This window comes from Tupaia chinensis, unplaced genomic scaffold (genome assembly GCF_000334495.1).
Source record: "Tupaia chinensis unplaced genomic scaffold, TupChi_1.0 Scaffold000110_1, whole genome shotgun sequence".
NCBI lineage: Eukaryota > Metazoa > Chordata > Mammalia > Scandentia > Tupaiidae > Tupaia > Tupaia belangeri.
The window spans coordinates 1247328-1253191 of NW_006159574.1; the positions used below are offsets into that span (position 1 = coordinate 1247328).

The 5864-nt window shown below is 51.4% G+C and overlaps 1 protein-coding gene and 1 pseudogene across 1 annotated transcript in view; one reads left to right on the forward strand and one right to left on the reverse strand.

Annotated features, from left to right (window-relative positions):
- The window catches only part of RBM33 (RNA binding motif protein 33), a gene marked incomplete at its 5' end in the record, with an annotated part of 106573 nt that overhangs the window by 90947 nt on the left and 9762 nt on the right, over positions 1-5864 (forward strand). The window lies entirely within an intron of this gene.
- LOC114006973 (nucleolar protein 7 pseudogene) lies at positions 2411-4752 on the reverse strand (annotated as a pseudogene).

Consider the following 5864-nt stretch of genomic DNA (forward strand, 5'->3'; position numbering starts at 1 on the left):
GTGTGCGTGCGTGCCCAAGATCCCAAGAGGAGAATGGAGGAGAAGGGATTGCGGCGTGACCATCCCCCCTGGGGGGTGATTGCTCGCTTTCTGTCTCTCTGTCTCTCTCTGTCTGTCTGGCGAGTGCACGCGCCCTACGGTGAAAATCTCTCCAAAAAAATAGGGAAACAATAGCATACTGGTTTTGCTGTAAGGTGGTTTTTTTTTTTTTTTTTTAAGTTTACTCTGTAGGTCCTCTTGTTCTTTTAGCTTTGGACTGATAAAGAAAAAACGACCAAAGAATTCATATCATTGCCCATTGTATCACAATACTGTCTCCTCTTTCTGCAAGATGGCGTAACGTTTTCTGATACACACAATGGTGTCACAGGGCTGAAGGGTGGTCTTTCTGTCATCACAGTAGCGTTTAATAAAGATGGGGGCTGTATCCAAGCATTCTGATGCTGTCTTTTTTTTTAAGTACAGCCAGATCTTTTTTTTTTTCTTGTTTATTTTTTTTTGCCATAGGATGTATGTGCTCAGCAGGCAGAGAGAGGAAAAGTGAGAAATCACCCCCAGAGGGATCGCCACACCGCAATCCCTTCTCCATTCTCCTCACAGGATTTTGGGCATGCATGCATGCACCCAGCATGATTTTCAAGCCGCCCATGTGAAGTCCAGCACCTTAACCACAGTGTTCTCTGCTAACCCCCAGAACTACTCTGTTTGAAGAAGCACCACTATTTATTGGTTTATTCAGTAAATGTCTCAGTGCCTTCCATGTGTATAAGGGTGAACGAGAAACGGGGAGCTGAACATTGGCTTCTCCAGAACACTTCAACAATTTCATGCACTCTCGGTGTCGCTAGTACCCAGCCAGCTGAGCGCCCAGGAGCTCACCGATGTCCCTCAGTCTGTGCCGTGGCGAGCTGTCTTGGAGAGCACACCTCTCGCTGCCTGGCCACGTTAGCAAGAAGCATGAAGTCAAGGGTCCCAGCCAGCAGACCCGCACGGCCGAGTTGGGTGGAGGACTGAGTGGTATGGCGCTGCCTCCACCTAACATAGGGTTTGTAGGGGAGAGGGAGAGACGTTACTAATGACAGAATGGCACCACGTTTGTGGGGTCAGGGTGTGGATCCCGACCCGAATTACGGTTGTATGCCAGGGAACTTCTTTGTTAGGATTTTACATAACTCAGTGAGCTATAGGTTCTGGCTTTTATAGATGGGCCAGCAGGTGGTATGATTAAGGCCCCGGACTCCCACATGGGTGACCGCAGTTGGAGTCCAAGCCTGGTGGCTTGCTTTCTCACTTTCCTTTCTCTCTCTCCCTCTGTCTCTCTCTACTGAGTGCACATGCCCTATAGCAAATTAAAAATAATAAATAAAATTAAGTAACTAAGTCTTTTTTTTTACAAATAAAAAGACGAGGGTATGTGGTTTGTGTCTTTAAATTTAAAAGCTTTTCAGTATTGAACGTTTCAAGCATATAGAACTAGCAAAGCAAGGGTTCACATAACTTGTTAAGGTAAAAGTGGTCGAAAAATCGTGCATGTGACACAGGCCATCCCTGCCTGGCTGGAGTACACGCTCACACCGTGGGTAAAGAACCTTGTGGTAAAGTTTCAGGAAGCCTGACTTCCTGAGTGGGTGTGGTCCCGTTTTCATTTGGGGATTGTCTCTCCATAGCAGAGTAGGGACTCCCAGTAAGACCAGCGCATTCCCAGCAGTCAGTCCCTACTAGACTCCCAGGCGTTGGGGAGTAGCCTCTCCAGCCCAGTTGGCCCGGCCCTGGCCAGGTCCCAGCACGTTTCTTTTTTGTTTTGAGGGGGGGGGAAGATTTTTGCTATAGGGCACATGCACTTTGCCAGAAAGAGACAGAGAGACAGAAAGCGAGAAATCACCCCCCCCACCCCGGCGGGGCGGGGATGGCCACCCTGCAATCCCTTCTCCTCCATTCTCCTCTCGCAATCTTGGGCACGCACGCACGTGCACCTGGCGTGAGTTTAAGCCACTGGGTCTGGGACTCGAACCACAGTTGACTACATGGGAGTCCAGCACAATAGCCATTACAAAAGTCCAGGAGGCAAACCGCGGTCGACCATGTGGGAGTCCAGCAACATAGCCATTACGCTAACTGCTGGTCCCCCCACACTAATACGTTGCTTTTTTGTTTTGAGGGGGGGGGAAGATTTTTGCTATAGGGCACATGCACTTTGCCAGAAAGAGACAGAGAGACAGAAAGCGAGAAATCACCCCCCCCACCCCAGCGGGGCGGGGATGGCCACCCCGCAATCCCTTCTCCTCCATTCTCCTCTCGCAATCTTGGGCACGCACGCACGTGCACCTGGCGTGAGTTTAAGCCACTGGGTCTGGGACTCGAACCACAGTTGACTACATGGGAGTCCAGCACAATAGCCATTACACCACTGCTGGTCCCGTTAAAGATTTTTTAAATGAATGCTTGTGAGGACTAGTCTTTGGTAGTTGCCTTTGGTGTTCCTGCCAGGCTAATACCAGCCTGGAAGGAGTGGGAAGGTGCTTCTGGCTTGTTTCTGAAAGAGACGGGCAAGCTTGTTAGGTCTGTCTTTGGTAGACTGCACTGTGTGGCTACTTGGATGGATGCCGTGATCTTCTCTCTGAAAGGTTGCTGCTAATTATCAGCTCAGTGTCTTCTACCAGGCCTGTTCAGATTTTCTTTTTCTTTTTGAGTTAGTGTGGACCTGCTTCTTCATTCATGGTCCTTGTCCATTTCACCTGAGTTGTCTAAAGTCGTGGTAGTGTCTTAATTTCACAGGGTCTGCCATGATCCCTCTGGTTCCTGGTCTGGATTGTCATCCTCTTGGTGGCGTGGTTTCGACAGTGTCCATCTCACTGATCTCACTGATCTCAGTGCCGGTTCTGAGGGAGGAGGCCCGCTGCTCCAGGTGGCTGCTCTAGTGCTGGCACTTAGATCCCTCCCTTTTTGATATAGCTACTTGAGTTACATCCCCTAAATTTTGGTATGTGGTGTTTTTTTTCCCGTTCACTTTAAATAGTTTTTGTTCAGTTAGTTCTTTAACCCTTACTTTTATTGCTGGCCTGGCCTCCCAGGGGTTGACCCCTGGCTCCATGGCTTAGCGGACAGCCGGGGATAGGAAGAGGCTGTGCTCAGGTCGCTGGGTCTGAGCTCTGTGTGAGTTGGAGTGCTCGCTTCTGCCCGGCTCCCGGGCCACCATGCGCGACAGCTGGCTCCTCTAGACTCCCTGTGGCTGTTTCCTTAGCGGGCTTCTCACGTTTGCAGGCAGGACCGTAACCAGAGCATGGGGTCCGTGGGCTTCCTAGTGCCGCTGTGGGGTCTCAGCACCTCTGGGATGCCTGCCTGCCCTGTGCCGTCTGACGGGGGTCCCGCTGGAGCTCCGTGTGACATTTTCTGTTTATAATGATGTATGATTTATAAGTTTTTCAGAGAAAGTAATCCTCTAAATGAAAAAATCTTATGTCCTGCACATACAAAGTAGTCTTCATTTAGCTTCAATTTACTACTACTTAGAAGTTTTCATTTTTCTGATCATCCACTGCCTTCTAAACTTTTTGGCATTTTGTTTTTCTCTGGTTCCCCAAGCAATATTCAAAAACTGTACTGCAGCCTTTTTCCGTGGTAACCTCTTGTTGGCAAGAGACAGGAGCTTATTTACAGTGGTTCTGCTGGTCCCTTGCCCGCACAGACAGTGTGCATGAAGGCGCTGGCGGCTGTCTGCCTGCAGTCTCGGAGCTCTGATTGTGGGGACAGACTGGACTTCTTGGACTTTGGTTTTCTTGAAGTCATATCATTTTTTACTTCCTTCATTTTTCTTTTGCAAATTGCCTTCTTGTAACTTTCCTGGAGATTTGTGTTGGTCTGGGAGCTGTAGTTGACTGCTCTGGAATAGCACCTGGAAGGAGTTTTCTTTTGTTCGATGAACAGCTCCTCTGTCGCTTTCTCTTCTCCTTGAGGAGTGTTTTATCCTTGCGCATGGTCTCCTGCACCCGCCGCTTCCGCCTGGGCGCTGGCGAAAGTCAGCTCCTCCAGAGGAAGCCTCGTTGTCAGACTCGTTGTCCTGTCCCTGTCCCCGTCCCCGTCTTTTTCCTGCAGCTCGGCGGCCATGCCACTGCTAGGCTCTGCCTCTGCTGACGCCAGGGGTGCAGGACTTGCCCGGCCGGAGCTGCGCCATCTGTGTGACGTTTTGAACCTCATCTTTCTTGAGGTCGTGAATATTCTAGGCAGTCTTAGCAAAAATCTCACCTGCACCGTCTTCCTCTGGTCTTTTCGTTTCTGGAGCCCTTTGTCTTTGTTACATAGTCCCTAAGATAGGCTAAAGGGTGGGAGGGTGGATGTGGCGTCTGGGTGCTTCTGAGCTGATGGAGCAGGGCACTGTTGGGAACGCTGGCGAAGCTGAGTAGCCTGCGAGGAGGGCTGCTCACCAGGGGCTTGCTTGTGGCAGGAGCAGGGCAGGATGCCAGTACTTGGCATTCCTCCTTTCCAAGTTGAGGCACTCATTTCTGCCAAGATTACGCAACGTGGCAAGGCAGTAGCCAATGCCTGTGCCAGCCCATCCACCCTTCCCCACCTCCAGCAGCTCCTCTTTTGGAAAAGTGCTGTGCTTATTCCTGAAGGTAGCTGATGACGCCACCCAGAGACACTCCATGTGCTGCCTGGTGGTACCTCCAGCAGCAGTTCCGCAGCTCAGCCAGCTTTAAGGTCAAGGGATTAGCAACAGGGCAGCACAGCAGGGGCGGAGGGGTACCGCTCACTGCTTCTCTGAACTAGCTTCCGCTGGCGGCTGTCTGCCTGCAGTCTCGGAGCTCTGATTGTGGGGACAGACTGGACTTCTTGGACTTTGGTTTTCTTGAAGTCATATCATTTTTTACTTCCTTCATTTTTCTTTTGCAAATTGCCTTCTTGTAACTTTCCTGGAGATTTGTGTTGGTCTGGGAGCTGTAGTTGACTGCTCTGGAATAGCACCTGGAAGGAGTTTTCTTTTGTTCGATGAACAGCTCCTCTGTCGCTTTCTCTTCTCCTTGAGGAGTGTTTTATCCTTGCGCATGGTCTCCTGCACCCGCCGCTTCCGCCTGGGCGCTGGCGAAAGTCAGCTCCTCCAGAGGGAGCCTCGTTGTCAGACTCGTTGTCCTGTCCCTGTCCCCGTCCCCGTCTTTTTCCTGCAGCTCGGCGGCCATGCCACTGCTAGGCTCTGCCTCTGCTGACGCCAGGGGTGCAGGACTTGCCCGGCCGGAGCTGCGCCATCTGTGTGACGTTTTGAACCTCATCTTTCTTGAGGTCGTGAATATTCTAGGCAGTCTTAGCAAAAATCTCACCTGCACCGTCTTCCTCTGGTCTTTTCGTTTCTGGAGCCCTTTGTCTTTGTTACATAGTCCCTAAGATAGGCTAAAGGGTGGGAGGGTGGATGTGGCGTCTGGGTGCTTCTGAGCTGATGGAGCAGGGCACTGTTGGGAACGCTGGCGAAGCTGAGTAGCCTGCGAGGAGGGCTGCTCACCAGGGGCTTGCTTGTGGCAGGAGCAGGGCAGGATGCCAGTACTTGGCATTCCTCCTTTCCAAGTTGAGGCACTCATTTCTGCCAAGATTACGCAACATGGCAGGGCAGTAGCCAATGCCTGTGCCAGCCCATCCACCCTTCCCCACCTCCAGCAGCTCCTCTTTTGGAAAAGTGCTGTGCTTATTCCTGAAGGTAGCTGATGACGCCACCCAGAGACACTCCATGTGCTGCCTGGTGGTACCTCCAGCAGCAGTTCCGCAGCTCAGCCAGCTTTAAGGTCAAGGGATTAGCAACAGGGCAGCACAGCAGGGGCGGAGGGGTACCGCTCACTGCTTCTCTGAACTAGCTTGTCTGTGGTTGGTGATGGTGCTTG